Below are 21,186 nucleotides of genomic sequence, written 5' to 3' on the forward strand. Positions count from 1 at the left end.
TGCTGGAATCTTTTTGCCCCGTGTGTCCATTTATGTTTGCACACATGCGCTCTGCTTACAGAAACCCCCTGGGTTCTCACTTAGAAGCAAGCAAGCTCCAAAGGAGTTGGATAAGGGAGACATTTTTATGTTTTAAAGTTGAAGGGAAGACTTTACAAAGAAGGTGAGACTGCTAAGGGCCTTGAATGCTGGGTGATATAGAATTACTTAAGAACTGGTTGTTGGAGATGAGATTCTAGATAGAGGGACAAGATGCGGTAGGAATAAGCTTGACATCTGAGTGGCAGTGATGGATGAGGAGCTGCGGGGAAGCCTTTTTGCCTGACCAGGCTGGTCATGCTGACTCCTTGTAGAGTTGGGCCCTCTGGAGCAGTGTGGGCCAAGGGCCACTCAGTGGAGTCGCATTTGGTTTTGCAGATAGTCGAATGCGTGTACACATTTGACATTCTGTGATGTAAAGGAGTCAGAGAGAAATTAGATCATATCTAATTCTGGAAGCTTCTGGAAAATAGGGGTCATACTATACAAATAAATGGGGACCTGAAGAAGTTGATTGTGAAAGGATAGATCTTACAGGGAAAAAGGTGGCTTATGCAATCAACTCTGTACTTTAGGGAGAAGGGAAGGAGAGGGGACACTTTCAGGAGATGACTTACCTTCTAAGGCTGTTTCGCAGATGCAGGCCAGATGAGCATCTAAAGGGGTGTTGCTATGACAAGACACAACTAGGATGTACTTGATAGCGAATCTGGATTGAAATGCAGTGGAAACGCCATTCTGAGAATTAGGATTCCTTAACAGATGAGGGGTAACCTTGCTATTAAACATGTTAAGAGCATGTTTCTTATGTGTGACATCCAAGTGTGATGGAACATGGCCCTTATTAAATTTGTCGCACCCTCTTTCCCCTGGACCATTCTTATATTTTAAGTTCCCTCCCCTATGATAGGTTAATTCTCCATTCTTTCTTTGAACCAACAGTTTTGTCTAAATCTATCAATCAGGGTCCCAGCAGAAAACAAGTTATATACTCCAACTGAGTCTTACAGAATTTACTAAGGGATTATTTAAAAGGTACAAAAAGGAATAGTGCAGCATGCAGAGGCTATTAACAGCAAAGTGTTGTGACCAGCCTTAGGCCTGAAGGGGAAGAGAAGGAGGCAGTTACTAGAACCCAGAGATGGTGAGGGCTGTTGGGACAGAGCTGTGACCTCCACTGAGGGACACGGCCAGCCCAAGGCTGGTCTCTGGGGAATCTCACCCTTCTTCAGCCCTCTGCTCTCACACAGGTCAGCCTCCCTGGGCACAGAGCGAGATGAAGAAAAGTGGGTGGTGTATCAGAGCAGCAAATGGAATATTTCTATTGGGTTTCCATGCAGATCTCTTGCCATCTCTTCTTTAGTGTTGCAACTTTATTCTGAGCACAATTTAAAAACTTTTTACCCTTTCTTAATTTTGCTTTTATACTATCATATGTACTTACTTATTCATTGAAATTTCCAAATGGAGTCTATTTTATAGGTAGGTCAGGCCTGCCAGTCTTAATCTGAGCTATAAGACCCCACCAGATCTTCTCACTATGTAATGCACTCAGGAATAGCCAGCTTCTAATGTTGATTCAGACTCAGGAGGTCTGGGGAGGGACCTGAGAGTCTTCATTTCTAACATGTTCCCAAGTGATATCCATGCAGCTGGTCCATGGACCACATTCTGAGGAGCAAGGCACTGCGTGATTTGAAAATGGCCTTCAGATAAACTACCAGCAACCTCAAATTGGTTAGGTGAGGTAGTGGAAGGGTCCACCTTTCCACTGATGGCCTGCCATCTGCTACTTCATTATTTCTTGGCTTTGCCACCAGTTCCCAGAATTCACGTGGACCATGTACTTCTCCAAGTCTCAAAACGTCTGCCTTCTGTATGGGATTTAATGCTGCTCCTTTTCCTGGATTTGTGAGGGAATGATGACAGCAAATTACTATGATTATCTTCTGCGAATGGTGTCTTATAAGACCTGTTTTCTGCCTCACTGTTGCTGTCATTTGAACACCATTCAGCTTACCTGAGCCAAATAAGCTGATGGTGTTTTGGTGACTGGAGCAGTGAGTTGCAGAAAATGAGGACTCTATAATCTTGGGGTAAGCTTCCCTTTAACAGGGTAAGGTATCACAGACTAAAATTTTGGTGTATCTTAACATATCTTCCAAAACAAGTGACCAGTTTATCAGAGGCTGAAGCTGTACACAGAGTGAGGAAAGTATAGGAAAAGGGTGAGGGACTTGTTCCTCTGAATTTTATTTCAAACAGTAAGCTGATAGATCAGTAAGTGGAACTCTGAAAGCCAGACCTAGGGAAGTTACAAGATGGGATAGAGAGGAGATTCACTCTGGGATGACATGAATGCCATGGAGCCTTGTGTCTGTGGACTGAGATAGCAGTGAGGCCAGTGGAACTAAAAATATGGGAAGTGAAGGTGGAAAAGAGGAATACAAAGGATGAATCTCTGTCATAATCAGTTGGGAAAAGCAACAACATTTAAGAAAATAGCTATTTTAATGTAAACAATATAAATTACTATTCATTGAGTGCTTTCAGTATGGCCAGTTCTCTACATACTTCTTTCAGATCATCCTGCCAACTCTGAAGAGTAGCATAATTAAAAGCCCAGACTCTAAACTGCTTGGGTTTAAATCTGGTGTGAACCAATTCCTAGAAATCTGGCATTTTGAAGCTTTTAACCTCCCTGTGCTGCATGTTTTTTACACGGTGAAATGGACATGAAAATAGTAACAGTCTTGTAGGGTTGTCTCCAGGAGTAAAGGACTTGATAAGTGAAAATTATTCAGAACAGTGCTGGCATAGACTAATCTCTCAATTGGTGCTAACAATAATTATTATCATCTCAATGAGTTTGGTTTCTTGCTTAAATGTGAGTTCTTTCCATGAAGCCAAGTTGTCTCTTCCAGTTTATAGTGGGATGGCCACGTTAGTTAGGTGGAGAGGAAGTCTTTTTTTTTTTCTTTTTTAACATCTTTATTGGAGTATAATTGCTTTACAATGGTGTGTTAGTTTCTGCTTTATAACAAAGTAAATCAACTATATGTATACATATATCCCCATATCTCCTCCCTCTTGCGTCTCCCTTCCACCCTCCCTATCCCACCCCTCCGCCACAAAGCACTGAGCTGATCTCCCTGTGCTATGCGGCTGCTTCCCACTAGCTATCTATTTTACACTTGGTAGTATATATAAGTCCATGCCACTCTCTCACTTTGTCCCAGCTAACCCTTCCCCCTCCCCGTGTGCTCAAGTCCATTCTCGATGTCTGCATCTTTATTCTTGTCCTGCCCCTAGGTTCTTCAGAACCATTTTTTTTTTTTTTTTTTTTTTTTAGATTCCATATATATGTGCTAACATATAGTATTTGTTTTTCTCTTTCTGACTTACTTCACTCTGTATGACAGACTCTAGGTCCATCCACCTCACTACAAACAACTCAAGTTCGTTTCTTTTTATAGCTGAGTAATATTCCATTGTATATATGTGCCACATCTTCTTTATCCATTCATCTGTCGATGGACATTTAGGTTGCTTCCATGTCCTGGCTATTGTAAATAGAGCTGCAATGAACATTGTGGTACATGACTGTTTTTGAATCATGGTTTTCTCAGGATATATGCCCAGTAGTGGGATTGCTGGGTCGTATGGTAGTTCTATTTTTAGTTTTTAAAGGAACCTCCATACTGTTCTCCATAGTGGCTGTATCAATTTACATTCCCACCAACAGTGCAGGAGGGTTCCCTATTCTCCACACCCCCTCCAGCATTTATTGTTTGTAGATTTTTTGATGATGGCCATTCTGACCGGTGTGAGGTGATACCTCATTGTAGTTTTGATTTGCATTTCTCTAATGATTAGTGATGTTCAGCATCCTTTCATGTGTTTGTTGGCAATCTGTATCTCTTATTTGGAGAAATGTCTATTTAGGTCTTCTGACCATTTTTGGATTGGGCTGTTTGTTTTTTTGATATTGAGCTGTATGAGCTGCTTGTATATTTTGGAGATTAATCCTTTGTCAGTTGCCTCGTTTGCAAATGTTTTCTCCCAACCTGAGGGGTGTCTTTTTGTCTTGTTTATGGTTTCCTTCGCTGTGCAAAAGCTTTTTAGTTTCATTAGGTCGCATTTGTTTATTTTTGTTTTTATTTCCATTTCTCTAGGAGGTGGGTCAAAAAGGATCTTGTTGTGATTTATGTCACAAAGTGTTCTGCCGATGTTTTCCTCTAAGAGTTTTACAGTGTCTGGCCTTATATTTAGGTCTTTAATCCATTTTGAGTTTATTTTTGTGTATGGTGTTAGGGAGTGTTCTAATGTCATTCTTTTACATGTAGCTGTCCAGTTTTCCCAGCACCACTTATTGAAGAGGCTGTCTTTTCTCCATTGTATATTCTTGCCTCGTTTATCAAAAAGAAGGTGACCATATGTGCTTGGGTTTATCTCTGGGCTTTCTATCATGTTCCATTGATCTATAATTCTGTTTTTGTGCCAGTACCATACTGTTGTGATTACTGTAACTTTGTAGTATAGTCTGAAGTCCAGGAGCCTGATTCCTCCGCCTGCGTTTTTCTTTCTCAAGCTTGCTTTGGCTATTCGGGGTCTTTTGTGTTTCCATAAAAATTGTGAAATTTTTTGTTCTAGTTCTGTGAAAAATGCCTTTGGTAGTTTGATAGGGATTGCACTGAATCTGTAGATTGCTTTGGGTAGTATAGTCATTTTCAGAATGTTGATTCTTCCAGTCCAAGAACATGGTATATCTCTCCATCTGTTTGTATCATCTTTAATTTTTTCATCAGTGTCTTATAGTTTTCTGCATACAGGTCTTTTGTCTCCTTAGGTAGGTTTATTCCTAGGTATTTTCTTCTTTTTGTTGCAATTGTAAATGGGAGTGTTTCCTTAATTTCTCTTTCAGATGTTTCATCATTAGAGTATAGGAATGCAAGAGATTTCTGTGCATTAATTTTGTATCCTGCTACTTTACCAAATTCATTGATTAGTTGTAGTAGTTTTCTGGTAGCATCCTTAGGATTCTCTATGTATAGTATCATGTCATCTGCAAACAGTGACAGTTTTACTTCTTCTTTTCCAATTTGGATTCCTTTTATTTCTTTTTCCTCTCTGATTGCTGTGGCTAAAACTTCCAAAACTATGTTGAATAATAGTGGTGAGAGTGGACAACCTTGTATTATTCCTGATCTTAGAGGAAATGGTTTCAGTTTTTCACCACTGAGGATGATGTTGGCTGTGGGTTTATTCATATATGGCCTTTATTATGTTGAGGTAAGTTCCCTCTATGCCTACTTTCTGGAGGTTTTTTTTATCATAAATGGGTGTTGAATTTTGTCGAAAGCTTTTTCTGCATCTATTGAGATAATCATATGGTTTTTCTCCTTCAATTGGTTAATATGGTTTATCACATTGATTGATTTGAGTATATTGAAGAATCCTTGAATTCCTGGGATAAACCCCACTTGATCATGGTGTATGATCCTTTTAATGTGCTGTTGGATTCTGTTTGGTAGTAGTTTGGTGAGGATTTTTGCATCTATGTTCATCAGTGATAGTGGCCTGTAGTTTTCTTTTTTGGTGACATCTTTGTCTGGTTTTGGTATTGGGGTGATAGTGGCCTCGTAGAATGAGTTTGGGAGTGTTTCTCCCTCTACTATATTTTGGAAGAGTTTGGGAAGGATAGGTGTTAGCTCTTCTCTAAATGTTTGATAGAATTCGCCTGTGAAGCCATCTGGTCCTGGGCTTCTGTTTGTTGGAAGATTTTTAATCACAGTCTCAATTTCAGTGCTTGTGATTGGTCTGTTTATATTTTCTATTTCTTCCTGGTTCAGTCTTGGAAGGTTGTGCTTTTCTGAGAATTTGTCCATTTTTTCCAGGTTGTGCATTTTATTGGCATATAGTTGCTTGCAGTAATCTCTCATGATCCTTTGTATTTCTGCAGTGTCTGTTGTGACTTCTCCTTTTTCATTTCTAATTATAGATTTGAGTCTTCTCCCGTTTTTTGTTGATGAGTCTGGGTAATGGTTTATCAGTTTTTTTTTATCTTCTCAAAGAACCAGCTTTTAGTTTTATTGATCTTTGCTATTGTTTTCTTCATTTCTTTTTTCATTTATTTCTGATCTGATCTTATGATTTCTTTCCTTCTGCTAACTTTGGGGTTTTTTGTTCTTCTTTAATTGCTTTAGGTGTAAGGTTAGGTTGTTTATTTGAGATGTTTCTTGTTTCTTGAGGTAGGATTGTATTGCTATAAACTTCCCTCTTAGAACTGCTTTTGCTGCATCCCATAGGTTTTGGGTTGTCATGTACTCATTGTCATTTATTTGTAGGTATTTTTTGATTTCCTCTTTGATTTCTTCACTGATCTCTTGGTTATTTAGTAGTGTATTGTTTAGTCTCCATGTGTTTGTAGTTTTTACAGATTTTTTCCTGTAATTGATATCTAGTCTCATAGCATTGTTGTCAGAAAAGATACTTGATACAATTTCAATTTTCTTAAATTTACCAAGGCTTGATTTGTGACCCAAGTTATGATCTATCCTGGAGAATGTTCCATGAGCACTTGAGAAGAAAGTGTATTCTGTTGTTTTTGGATGGAATGTCCTATAAATATCAATTAAGTCCATCTTGTTTAATGTATCCTGTAAAGCTTGTGTTTCCTTATTTATTTTCATTTTGGATGATCTGTCCATTGGTGAAAGTGGGGTGTTAAAGTCCCCTACTATGATCGTGTTACTGTCAATTTCCCCTTTTATGGCTGTTAGCACTTGCCTTATGTATTGAGGTTCCCCTATGTTGGGTGCATAAATATTTACAGTTGTTCTATCTTCTTCTTGGATTGATCCCTTGATCATTATGTAGTGTCCTTCTTTGTCTCTTGGAATACTCTTTGTTTTAAAGTCTATTTTGTCTGATATGAGATTTGCTACTCAAGCTTTCTTTTGATTTGCGTTTACATGGAGTATCTTTATCCATCCCCTCACTTTCAGTCTGTATGTGTCCCTAGGTCTGAAGTTGGTCTCTTGTAGACAGCATATATACCAGTCTTGTTTTTGTATCCATTCAGCCAGTCTATATCTTTTGGTTAGAGCATTTAATCCATTTACATTTAAGGTAATTATCGATATGTATGTTCCTATTACCATTTTCTTAATTGTTTTGGGTTTGTTATTGTAGGTCTTTTCCTTCCCTTGTATTTCCTGCCTAGAGAAGTTCCTTTAGCATTTGTTGTAAAGCTGGTTTGGTGGTGCTGAATTCTCCTAGCTTTTGCTTGTCTGTAAAGGTTTTAATTTCTCCGTGAAATCGGAATGAGATCATTGCTGGGGAGAGTCATCATGGTTGTAGGTTTTTCCCTTTCATCACTTTAAATATGTCCTGCCACTGCCTTGTGGCTTGCAGAGTTTCTGCTGAAAGATCAGCTGTTAACCTTATGGGGATTCCCTTGTATGTTATTTGTTGTTTTTCCCTTGCTGCCTTTAATATTTTTTCTTTGTATTTAATTTTTGATAGTTTGATTAACATGTATCTTGGCATTTGTCTCCATGGATTTATTCTGTATGGGACTCTCTGTGCATCCTGGATTTGATTATTTCCTTTCCCATATTAGGGATATTTTCAACTATAATCTCTTCAAATATTTTCTCATTCCCTTTCTTTTTCTTTTCTCCTTCTGGGACCCCTATAATTCAAATGTTGGTGCATTTAATGTTGTCTCAGAGGTCTCTAAGACTGTCCTCAATTCTTTTCATTTTTTAAAAAAATTCTGCTCTGCAGTAGTTATTTCCACTATTTTATCTTCCACGTCACTTATCTGTTCTTCTGCCTCAGTTATTCTGCTATTGATTCCTTCTAGAGAATTTTAAATTTCATTTATTGTGTCATTCATCATTGTTTGTTTGCTCTTTAGTTCTTCTAGGTCCTTGTTAAACATTTCTTGTACTTTTTCCATTCTATTTTCAAGATTTTGGATCATCTTTACTATCATTATTCTGAATTCTTTTTCAGGTAGACTGCCTATTTCCTCTTCATTTGTTTGGTCTGGTGGGTTTTTATCTTGCTCCTTCATCTGCTGTGTGTTTCTCTGTCTTCTCATTTTGCTTAACTGACTGTGTTTGCGGTCTCCTTTTCACAGGCTGCAGGTTCGTATTTCCCGTTCTTTATGGTGTCTGCCCCTAGTAGCTAAGGTTGGTTCAGTCGGTTGTGTAGGCTTCCTGGTGGAGGCGACTGGTGCCTGTGTTCTGGTGGATGAGGCTGGATCTTGTCTTTCTGGTGGGCAGGACCACGTCCAGTATTGTGTTTTGGGGTGTCTGTGATCTTATTATGATTTTAGGCAGCCTCTCTGCTAATGGGTGGGGTTGTGTCCTGTTTTGCTAGTTGTTTGGCATAGGGTGTCCAGCACTGTAGCCTGCTGGTCGTAGAGTGGAGCTGGGTCTTAGCGTTGAGGTGGTGATCTCTGGGAGAGCTTTCACTGTTTGATATTACGTGGAGCCGGGAGGTCTTTGGTGGACCAATGTCCTGCACTTGGCTCTCCCACCTCAGAGGCACAGGCCTGCAACCCGGCCGGAGCACCAAGACCCTGTCAGCCACACAGCATAGAACAAAAGGGAGAAAAAAAGAAAGAAAGAGAGAAAAAATAAAATAAAATAAAGTTATTAAAATAAAAATTTTAAAAAAATTATTAAAAATTAAAAAAATTAAAAATTAAAAAAAAGAAAGAAAAAAAGAGCAACCAAACCAAAGAACAAACCCACCAATGATAACAAGCGCTAAAAGCTATACTAAAAAAGAAACAAAAAAACAAATTAAAAAAAAACTGACAGACAGAACCCTAGGACAAATGGTAAAAGCAAAGCTATACAGACAAAATCACAGAATGAAGCATACACATACACACTCAGAAAAAGAGAAAAAGGAAAAAATATATATATAGCTATATATATATAAAAAAAAGAGAGCAACAAAATCAATAAACGAATCTACCAATAATTATAAACTCTAAATACTAAACTAAGATAAACATAAAACCAGAAAAAAATTGGATGCAGAAAGCAACCCCAAGTTTACAGTTGCTCCCAAAGTCCACCACCTCAATTTTCGGATGATTTGTTGTCTATTCAGGTATTCCACAGATGTAGGGTACATCAAGTTGATTGTGGAGATTTAAACCGTTGCTCCTGAGGTTGCACGGAGAGATTTCCCTTTCTCTTCTTTGTTCGCACAGCTCCTGGGGTTCAGCTTTGGATTTAGCCCCGCCTCTGAATGTAGGTTGCCTGAGGGCATCTGTTCCCTGCCCAGACAGGACGGGGTTAAAGTAGCAGCTGACTGGGGGGGCTCTGGCTCACTCAGGCGCGGGGGAGGGAGGGGTACAGAGTGCAGGGCGAGCCTGCGGCGGCAGAGGCTGGCGTGACATTGCACCAGCCTGAGGCATGCCGTGTATTCTCCCCGGGGAAGTTGTCCCTGGATCATGGGACCCTGGCAGTGGAGGGCTGCACAGGCTCCCGGGAGGGGAGGTGTGGATAGTGACCTGTGCTCGCACACAGGCTTCTTGGTGGCTGCAGCAGCAGCCTTAGCGTTTCATGCCCGTCTCTGGTGTCTGCGCTGATAGCCACAGCTCGCCTCCACCTCGAGCTCATTTAGGCGGTGCTCTGAATCCCCTCTCCTTGCGCACTCCAAAACAATGGTCTCTTGCCTCTTAGGCAGCTCCAGACCTTTTCCCGGACTCCCTCCCGACTAGCTGTGGTGCACTAGCCCCCTTCAGGCTGTGTTCACACAGCCAACCCCAGTCCTCTCCCTGGGATCTGACCTCGGAATCCCGAGCCTCAGCTCCCAGCCCCTGCCTGCCCCGGCGGGTGAGCAGACAAGCCTCTTGGGCTGGTGAGTGCTGGTCGGCACTGATCCTCTGTGCGGGAATCTCTCCGCTTTGCCCTCTGCACCCCTGTTGCTGTGCTCTCCTCCGTGGCTCCGAAGCTTCCCCCCCCCCGCCCATCCCCCCATCTCTGCCAGTGAAGGGGCTTCCTAGAGTGTGGAAGCTTTTCCTCCTTCACAGCTCCCTCCCAGATGTGCAGGTCCCGTCCCTATTCTTTTGTCTCTGTTTTTTCTTTTTTCTTTTGCCCTACCCAGGCACGTGGGGAGTTTCTTGCCTTTGAGAAGTCTGAGGTCTTCTGCCAGCATTCAGTAGGTGTTCTGTAGGAGTTATTCCACATGTAGATGTATTTGTGGGGAGGAAGGTGATCTCCACATTTTACTCCTCTGCCATCTTGAAGGTCTCCCCGAGAGGGAGTGTTAACAGTGTCAAAATACCCACTGGATATTTTCCCTTTATGTTTACGGCATAATAAGCATCTATCTATAAAGGAATATGGGGAAAATGATTTGAGCCTGTAAAACATAGTGATCATGATTCTTTAGTGATTCTGGGGAGCTAAGGCAAAGGAAATCCATGCTTGCAATGGTATATCAAGGCTCTCAGTTTGTGGCACAGTTCTTTTAGGGAATGAAAAGGAACTAAACCCTCTTATGGAACCATTTAGCCCTTGAATCAGGAAGGTATTTCAGGTGAGTTCTGTGAGACTCAAAAGGTAATTATTACCAAGTATCCAGTGTTACATCAAGTATTGGCTAAGTCCCATACAGGCATATTATTTAATCCTCTCTCATTCCTTCTTGGTAGCTAAATATTGTCACATAATCCCCCATCAGTGAGGAAATGATGGGCCTGGAATTCCTAAGTGACTCCCTGATCAAGGGCAAACAGCAAGTTGGAGAGGGAACCATCACTTGTCTCCATAACCAGTGGGCCTCCATTCTGCCTCTTAACTCTGTGAGCCAGGCTAAGTAGTCGAAGAACAATGCCCATTTGGGAAACAAGAAACTCATTTCAAAATGACACCTGACAAAAGGTAGTGGTGATCAAGAAGGGATAAAGATAAGGCCCAGGGGAGTGCTATTTCACAGCTGGAAAGCTGGGGAAGACGTGGGCATTGCCTCATCTAAATCTTTTCATTGTACAGATGAAGAGGGAAGGGCCTAGACCTCAAGGTCATATGCAGTTAGGGTCAGCATGGAGACAAGAGCCCCTTCCTGGACTAACATTCATTCCACTCTATCTCTCTCCCCATAAAGTGCAGTTGCTTTTGCTGGGAATGAGAGGCTGTCAGTATAAGTGTCTGTGGCATCCTTTTAGTAGGAAATAGTTAAATCGGGAAAAATCAAACTTTTTAATTATTGAAATCCTTTATTGATGCTGAGACATTGGTGAACATACATGGAGAATATTCATAGATATTATATATTACTAAAGCTCCCTCTTATTGACTTCTGCATCACAACAGAAACACGCAGAGCCCGATAAAACATGACTTTGTCTTAATAGCATTATGAATAAATTATTAAGAACTTTTTTTCTTCTGCAATAATTTTACTAGTTTGTTTTTTTTAAATAAAATCAAACCTTCTATAGGACTGTAATTAAAAGTAAAAGAACACGCAGCAGTTTTTAGCCATAATCCTCAGGAGATTAATAAAGAACTGTCAAAACTCAGACTAAAGAATATCCTCTGTTTGCTGAGGGCCTCCTTGAGAATGGCTTTCAAGGGGGCCATAACCTCTGTGATTGCTTACGCATCTCACCAACTGTGGCTGAAGTCTGTGCTGGAGAACTTGCCCAGAATGGCTGCTGCACCATGCTTGTTGGATGCCAATGGATGTTGCCAAGGTGAAGGAGTGGGTCTTCTTTTTTCTGCATTATTCTCATCTAGCACAAGCCTGGCCCATAGCAGGGCCTCTTCAAATGCTTATTGGATCAGTTACTGTACTACAGGCCATACCATTTAATTACAAAGCCAGGTACCATGGTTTGGATTTCCTACTGAGTTGGCCTGGGGATCTGCTCAGAGCTAGTATACACAGTGAATAACTGTGATGCGAGATGGAGGACCCAGTTTAATGAGCAAGGGCTCCTGTCTCAGCCAGACCTATATTTTAGTGATGGCGACACTGTCTTAATGCAAGTTACTTTGTCACTTTGACCCTCATTTCTTGAAAAATGATAATACCCACTTTTCAGGGGCTGGTGAGAGGACTGTGTGATAAACATGTAAAATTACCTAACTCAGAGCCTGGGAGCTTGTTCTTAGTATTCACCTATGCTTGCCACCAGGTGGAAGCCCTGGAGGAGAGTTACCGGATCAGGAGCCAGCTATTAAGTCTGATTTATCTATTGCTTTACTACTTTTGCATACCCATTGAGTACCTACTGCTCCATCTCTGTAGCTCAGTGTATCCTCTTCTCTGTTCTCATGTTAGATCAGTTTTAATTGAGTCTCTGTGGCTGCTGTCTCTGGTGTGGGTTCAGTCAACTCTCCCAGTGCCCAGTCCGGCCAACCCTGCCAGAGAGCATGCAGAGGACAAATGTCCATCCTGTGATTTTGTATGCAAGGGCAGGGCTACTGTAGGTCACTTTTAGCCTGGCAAATTTCACTCCAATTTTTTTTCTTATTTCTTCATTTAGTCCCCAAATATATCTCCACATCATCCACTTGCTTTTGTGTCTCATTGTGAGCTAGGGGGTCACTCTCAAACCTTCTCTGTTGGGAGGTGAGAACATATGTGATCTGTGCAAGACCGACACCAATCTGCATTGTTCAAGGCTCCCTGCATTGGTGGTCACTTAGCACTTAAACAGTGCTTCTCTCTGCAGATATAAGCTGGTTCTTTTAACAGCTTCGAGGACAGGTAGGAGTTCTTATCATCCCTTTGCAGTGTGGAGAAGCTGAGGTAGGGAGAGTCAGATGTTTATTCTGGGTCATAGCATCAGCCGTGATGGTCAGGGAATAGCTTGCAGGGGAGGCCTGCTCCTAGTTGGAGTTCGGATACCTCAAAGCAATACAGCCGGTTTACGGTTTCTCTGAAGTCTTTTGGGGTGGCACCATTGGTTTCTTCCTCTTTGGTTGTTGGCCAGTTCTGTAGTGCTAGGAGTGATTTTTTCTTGAGTCTAAAGGAAGTTAGACACATAGAACGTGGGTACCTAAACGTTTGAGGCCTGCCTTTTGGAAGGTATCCACACCTTGGATACCATCATTTCTGAAAGAATATTGGGCTTGATTGAGAAAGTGTTTTGACCCAGTGATGACAATTATTAAAAACTTATACCTTCACTACCCCTGCTATTTAAGACTGTTTTTCAGGCAAAAGGGTGGTTGTGTTTTTTCTTGCACTTGGAATACTCCCTGGTATTAGGATAGACTTAAAGCAGAGTTGAAAAGAACCCTTTGGTTCTTTTCTCTAGGGAATGCAGACATTTTGTCAAAGGGCTATTGACCTCTATAGAAACTGTGCTATATGAAAACAGCCTGAGGAGTCAGTGGTCCTAAATCTGAATCTCTTCCCTTATTTAGTAGCAGCATAACTTGCATAGGCTTCATCCTCTCTCAGAGTCTGTTTCCTTCTCTGTAAAATGAGGCCAATAGTACCTGCCTTTGAAAGCTATTGTGAAGATTATATAAATGCCTAACACTGTATTGGCTCACAGTAAGTACTTAAAAGTTTATTCCTTCCTCCATTTACTAAATCTCAAGGACAGACCTCTGTGTTCCCTCAATAGACCTTACAGATGGAGCACAAAGGACAAATGCCCAATTAGTCCATGTCCCCAAATGATGTATGTTCCCTGAATTTATCTGATTTCTACTTAGTGGGACACATCTCACACAACACAGACTGCCAGCAATCAACTTGAAATGACAGACGTGAACACATTACCCTAATAGGTCCATTTTTAGTATATGAAAACTGAGACCCAATCATGCCTTGGGGCAAAAAGAAGTGAGTGCCTTTGTTCCTGCATAAGACTGTGACATTTATACATTTGTGTTCCTCATTTGCAGGCTGATGACCAATTTCATAAGCAATGATGAGGGAAAAACAGGGCAAGGGAGGGAAGGCTGCCTGTGGGTGCAGTCATTCTTTATCTTACTGATGGCACATCGCTTCTACTAATGTGTCACTCTCGCCCTATCATGTTTTTATAGGAAAATGTTTAGGGCTTCAGATTTTTTAAATGACATATACATAAACTCATATTAACTTACAAATCATAAGCGTATAGGTCAATGCATTTAAACAAAGATAGCAACCCTGTATAACCAGGACGCTGATCAAGAAAGAAAACAGTTAGCACCCTCCCCCAATCCTCCTTGTGCCCCTTCCAGTCACCACCCCCACCCAGGGGAAGCATTAACTGGATTTGTAACACCATAGATTAATATGATCACTTTATAATTTTATATAACAGAATCATACAGTGCAAACTTTTCCCGTAGGTGGCTTCTTTTACTCTACAATATGTTTTTGTAAAAATTTGTTCGTGTTACTGAGAGTAGCTGTAGTCTACCCACTATCACTGCAAAGTGGTATTCCATTGTGTGATTATATCACAATGTGTTTATCCATCCTATTTTTGATGGCTATTTGAGTAGCTTCCAGTTTGGGGCTATTTTGAATAGGGCTGCTATGAACATTCTTGTGCATGTCTTTTTTTTTTTTTAATTAATTAATTTATTTATTTATTTTTAGCTGTGTTGGGTCTTCGTTTCTGCACGAGGGCTTTCTCTAGTTGTGGCAAGTGGGGGCCACTCTTCATCGCAGTGCGCAGGCCTCTCACTATCACGGCCTCTCTTGTTGCGGAGCACAGGCTCCAGGCGCGCAGGCTCAGTAGTTGTGGCCCACGGGCCCAGCCGCTCCGCGGCATGTGGGATCTTCCCAGACCAGGGCTCGAACCCGTGTCCCCTGCATTAGCAGGCAGATTCTCAACCACTGCGCCACCAGGGAAGCCCTGTGCATGTCTTTTGACTCATATATAAATGCATTTTAGTCAGGTATATACTGATGAGTGGAATTTCCGGTGTATAGTGGATGCAAGTGCCTAGCTTTCATAGCTGCTGTCAAATAGTTCTCCAAAGCTGGGTCTTTGGTTTTTAAAAGACAAAGTCATATTAGTGGTAACAAGACCAACCTTGCGTCAGTAATCATCTTATACTTAGAAATGGAATCATCTTGCTAAAGCTGTAGTTTATGTGCTACTCACAAATGGAATTTCAATACCCAGTTCTATCACATAGTTAGTTGTCCTTACCTAGGAGTAATAATGGTTTTCTCTCATCCTGGACTCCTGAAGGCAAAACATTTTCCATGCAGGTACCAACCTTTCTCCGGATGTGAAAGCTTCAGCTTGTTCATTTTTATGGTACAATAAAAGCCCACTTTAAAAAATTGGCCAGCAGGGGATTAGGGTATCAGTAGAAAAATTCTATGTGTATGCAGTTGCTAAGTTATCTTTATCCTGCTTGTTCTGTTCTGGAAGTGTATTACTAGGAGCTGTCACTTGTCTTAAATGTTTTAATGAATGATACTTAGTTGCCTAAGGCTTTTTTTTTAGCAAAGTACATAGATTTTTTTAAATGCAGAGGGAGATGGAAAATAATAGATGTTCTGCCTTAACAAAAGCATCACCAAATGCCAGCTAACTGACCTCATTTCCCTGTTTCCAGCACAGTGAAATTTCATTATCATCATCATCTTTATTAACTAATTTTTATTATCGGTCTGTAAAACACTAAAGGGTTTATAGTAGAGTGAAGTGAAATGGAACATGTGTTGAAATTGGAATTAGGTACCTGGGAACAAGTCTGTCTGCCATTTACTAGTTCTGTATCTTTGGGACAATCACTTAACTTCTTCTACCTCAGCTTCCACATTTTAAAAAGGAAGGGTTAGATTCCAAGACATGTAAGAATCTTTCCAGCTTTAGAAATCCTGTGATTTGAATTTTAATCAATTTGGGTATGTTGATCGAAATGCATACAACCAAATTTTTTCTTGTAATTAAATATATTATTATCATTATTTTTACTTTCATAGCTTAAGAAGATAGATGCCCATGCTTTTCTGAGTTCAATGACTTTCACATGGACTTTCTTAAATAAATAACATGAGAATGCTTGTCCTAAGTGAATTAAGGACAACAGTAAGAATCCTTCTACTTCCCAGTGATAGTTTCCTTGAAATTGCTCTTTCTTTATTTAGTAAAGAGGGAAGTGGAGCAGAGGAGGGGGAAATCCACTAGGCAATAATATTGGCAAAACATTGAATTGTCCCAAGCTCAAATATCTTATTAGTTTTTATTTTTAATATTAGTATTTATTTATTTAGAAAAATATTCATTAAGCACCAACTATTTGTCAGGGACTTAAGATCTAGAAATAGGTTAACAGAAACTCACACAGTCAATGAAAGCCTGCACAGTCAATGAAAGTCTCTTGTGTCTAAAAATACAACAGATCTGATATTTTACATGATTTTCCCTTTTAAAATAACAAAATAATGGAATATACTATATGTTCATTGTGGAAAATTTCAGACCTGATTTTTTTTTTGAACAGCCTGTACACATCATAAAATATAAGCTAGGACTTTAAAGGAAGATTATATGTTGATTTATTCTTTTCTACCTGCCTGTTTTTCCCTGGAATATAATTATATTGAAAGGCTGGTAAGAATAATGTTTATGGAGAAAAAGAGTACATAAAAATCAGCTTTGGAGTTTTTTAACATAATACTTTGTGTTTAATTTTTAATTATGGAGGCATAAGAGATTATATCCAGTGTGTTGAGAATTGATATTGCTTAATGGAAACGTTTTCTTCCCTACTATCATATGTATTATTCATAGAAAAAAGGGGTCTTTTATGAAAGGGCAGCTGGTCCTTTAAGAGAGGAACTTCCTCAGAGTAGCTGCTAACAGTGGTTTTGATTTGCTGCTCAACATTCACTTACAGGCTCATTTAACATTAATATAAGGTGATCCCGGTTCACTTCATGACCTCTTGGAACCTAAATCACAGGCACGGTCATTTAAGAGATCTGGGGAGAGTAGACGGCCAGTTAGCAACTTTGGGGAGCTCCGGCTAGAAAAGAATCTCTATACAAATGAATACTTAACTATATCAAGTTGGAGCCCATCAAGTCCCAGGCGCCGCAGCTGCACCTGGAGTGCAGCTTCTAAAAGCAGCTCAGCGCCACAGAGGGCGTCCGCCAGGTCGACTACTTCGGCCCGTGAGGGAAGTACTACAACACCGTGGTGCTGGAGCTGCTCAGGTCTGGCCTGAAGGACCTGTTCCACTCCTGCAACCACACGTTCACGCTCAAAGTGGTGCTCATGATCGCAATCCAGATGGTCAGGTGCATGAAGTACCGTGCACACCAAGGGCCTCATCCACCGGGACGTGAAGCCGGAGAACTTCCTGGCTGGGCTGCCGGGCACGCCATCCACATCATCGACTGACGCCGGCCTAGCCAAGGAATCCATCAACCCCGAGACCAAGAAGCACATCCCGTACCGCGAGCACGACGTGCTGCATGAGCATCAACACTCACCTGGGCAAGGACCAGAGCCGTTGTGATGACCTGAAGGTGCTGGGCTCCGTGCTTCTGTGCTTTCTATGCGACAGCCTGTGCGGGCAGAGACTCAAGGCCCGCACGCTCAAGGAGCGCTACCAGAAGATCCGGGACACCAAGCCGGCCACGCCCATCGAGAGCCTCCCCGAGAGGTTCCCGGACCAGAAGATCCGGGACACCAAGCGGGCTACGCCCATCGAGAGCCTCCCCGAGAGGTTCCCGGAGATGGCCACGTTCCTGTGCTATGGGCGGCGCCTGGACTTCTTCGAGAAGCTGAACTCTGACTCCCTGCACAAGTTCTTCACTACCTCTGACCGCAGCCGCTTTGTGTTTGGTTACCAGTACGACTGGGCCGGGAAGCCCCAGCCCACGCCTGTGGCACGGTCCGCACCAACCTGCCCTCGCAGCCTCAGGCTCGGGACAAAGCCTTGCTACACAGCAAAAACCAGGCACTGAACTCCATCCACGGGGAGCTGAATGCCGACGACACCACCGCTGGTCACTTCAGTGTCCCCATCACAGTCCCCGCAGACGTGGAGGTGGCTGACGGCACCAAGTGCTGCTGTTTCCTTCAGAGGAGAAAGAGAAAATCGCTGGAGCCACGCAAGTGACCCTGGAGCGGTGGCGCCTGAATCCTCCCGATGCAGCGCCTCGGGGCCAGCTTGTGCATGGCCAGGTGGCCGCAGCCGGACGCGGACTGCCGGGCCGGCAGAGCTGCCCTCCCCACGTGGGCTCACTTCCTTCACATGAGACTTTGGACGAGATTCCTTACACCTGCGTCTAGTCCGCCCTTCCAAGAGCATTAGCTGTTTAAAACAAGGAGAAAAGAAAACTCCAGCGGCCGCTCTGCCTTGCGCCTCCGCCAGTGTCCGTTGAGTAAGTAGTGCAGCCGCTGGCTCCGTTAGTGCCATAAAGCATAAAGTGCACCTTCTCTCCCTCCATCCGGAGGCCGTTTTCTCCAGGGGTCGCTGTGGGACGTTGCTGCCAGAGGTGAGCCCGCCCTGGGCCTCCCCAGGCCAAAGGGGAAGGCTGGGTGAGGGCGGTCCCCAGCCGAAATGCCGCTCCAAAGCCTGGGTCGGCAGGTGTGGCCGGCGGGGAGTTCCTGCGCACCTACTCCAGGCGCTGCCCCAGGGCCCAGACCTCTGGGCGGCCACCACTGGGCCACTTGGGCGGTGCCAGGTGCGCCTGGGTTTCTTGTGTTGGCTTGGCGCTGCCGGCCGAGCAGTGGGAGATAAGCGCCTTAAAGCCAGTCCCAGACCCACAGTGGGCCCGGTCCGAGCGGTCAGCGTGGTCTCGCGGAGGCCAGAGTGCTGCACGGTCAGAGCAACTGGGGGCGTTCCCCGCGGCGTGTGCATCTAGGTCTTGCCTTACAAAGTGTACAGAAATGGCACTTCGTTTCTCTGATGCTTCCTGGAAGCCACAGAATTTAGGGGCTTTTTTTAAAAAATAAAGGAAAATGAAACCAAAATAATATTAATAATAATAATAATGATTATCATGCAGGCTTTGCTAAGTGCCAGGCACTGTATTATTTCATCTTTATGACAAATCTTTGATAGAGGTATCATTACTATAGCCAGTTTTAGGTGAGGAAATTGAGGCTTAGATTTATTAAATGAGTTGTGTAGAGACACACAGCTGATAGATGATGAGATTAGGATTTAAACCATGTTCTAACCCCAAAGACTGTGTTCATGGGAGCTGCAGTTGTTACGGGTGAACCTATGTGGAGACATTTCCGTATGAAATAAGATGGAGGTGTTTGGCAGTTGGGGGAAAAAAAAATAGTAATGGGACTTTTCTTTGAAAATATCACCGCATTTTCCCAGTGGTGGTGATGATTGGAAAACTGATACTGATGAGCAAAAATGATAGGAGTTTTGTCAAGACTGGGGACGAATGAGGAAACTGTTAAGATCTCTGCATGAGTTGTGCTAAATTGGGTTTACTTTTAGAAGTTAGCTATATTGGACTTGAGGTGCTTAAGCAGGCGTTGGGTATCTGGGATTCGTGCATCTGAATGACATCGAAGTTTTCTCTCAAAGCTAGTGTTCAAAGAGAGTGTGTCACAGACGTGCAGAAATTACTGCTGTGGTCTTGTTAGTGGGTTGATCTGCAAGGAGCAGCAAGAGTAAAAACACTCATTGAGCTTTGTTCTTATTTCACAAGATCATTTTGGCTATCAGAATCCTTGTGATTCCACATGAATTTTAGGATTTTTTTCCTATTTCTGCAAAATATGCCATTGGAATTTTTAATAGGCATTGGATTGAATCTGTAGATCACTTTAGATAGTATGGACATTTTAACAATATTAGGTCTTTCAATCCATGCACAGGGATGTGTTTCCATTTAGACTTCAAGACATAATACGAAGCTGTGCTAATCAAAACAGTATGATATTGGCACAATGGCAGACATATAGACCAATGGAACAGAATAGAGAGTCTAGAACTAGATCCAGGCACACACTGTCAAATTATCTTTAACAAGATTGCCAAGACTACACAATAGGGAAAGAATAATTTCTTTAATAAATGGTGTTGGGAAACCTGGATATCCATGTACAGAAGAATGAAGTTGGACCCTTATGTTAAAAATCAACTCAGAATGGATTAAATACTTAAGCATAAGACCTGAAACTATAAAACTACCTGAAGAAAACAGAGGGAAAATCTTCCTAAGATTGGTGTTGGCAATCATTTCTTGGATATGACATCAAAAACACAGGCAACAAAAGCAAAAATGGACAAGTGGGACTACATCAAACTGAAGAGCTTCTTTTAAAAAAAAAAAATTATTTATTTATTTTTGGCTATGTCAGGTCTTAGTTGCAGCACACGGGATCTTTCGTTGTGGTGCATGGGCTCTTTGTTACAGTACGCAGGCTTCTCTCTAGTTGTGGCGCATGGGCTTCTCTCTAGTTGAGGTGTGTGGGCTCAGTAGTTGCGGCACGCAGGCTTATTTGCCCTGCAGCATGTGGGATCTTAGTTCCCCGACCAGGGATCAAACCCGCGTCCCCTGCCTTGGAAGGTGGATTCTTAACCACTGGACCACCAGGGAAGTCCCTCAAACTGAAAAGCTTCTGTACAGCAAAGAAAACAATCAACAGAGTGAAAAGGCAACCTATGGAATGGGAAAAAATATTTGCAAACCATATTATTATAAGAGGTTAATATCCAATATATTAAGGAACTCCAATGATAAAACCAAATAACTTCATTTAAAAATGTGCTAAGAACTTGAATAGACATTTCTCCAAGACACACAAATGGTCAACAAGTTTATGAAAGATGCTCAACATAATTAATCATCAGAGAAGTGCAGATCATGAGCTATCATTTCACATCTGTTAAGATAGCTATCATAAAAAAAAAAAAAAAAACCCAGAAAATAGTGAGCATTGGTAACGCTGTGGAGAAATTCAAACTTTTGTACACTGTGGGAATGTAAAATTGTACAGCCACTGTGGAAAATGTTATGAAGTTTCCTCAAAAAATTAAAAGTAGAACTATTATATAAAATAATCCAGCAATCCCACTTCTGGGTATTTATCTAAAATAATTGAAAACAGGATCTTGAAGAGATATTTGCATTTCCATGTTCATTGCAGCATTATTAACAATAGCCAAGATACGGGACAATTTAAATGTCTATTGATGAATAAATGAAAATAAT

At 41.8% G+C, this 21,186-nt stretch overlaps 1 protein-coding gene and 1 pseudogene across 1 annotated transcript in view; both read left to right on the forward strand.

Moving 5' to 3' along the window:
- ASTN1 (astrotactin 1) overlaps positions 1-21,186 on the forward strand; it is a 318,570-nt gene that overhangs the window by 67,514 nt on the left and 229,870 nt on the right. The window lies entirely within an intron of this gene.
- Positions 11,638-18,119, forward strand: LOC133088619 (casein kinase I-like; annotated as a pseudogene).

This window comes from Eubalaena glacialis, chromosome 3 (genome assembly GCF_028564815.1).
Source record: "Eubalaena glacialis isolate mEubGla1 chromosome 3, mEubGla1.1.hap2.+ XY, whole genome shotgun sequence".
NCBI classification, from domain to species: Eukaryota; Metazoa; Chordata; class Mammalia; order Artiodactyla; family Balaenidae; genus Eubalaena; species Eubalaena glacialis.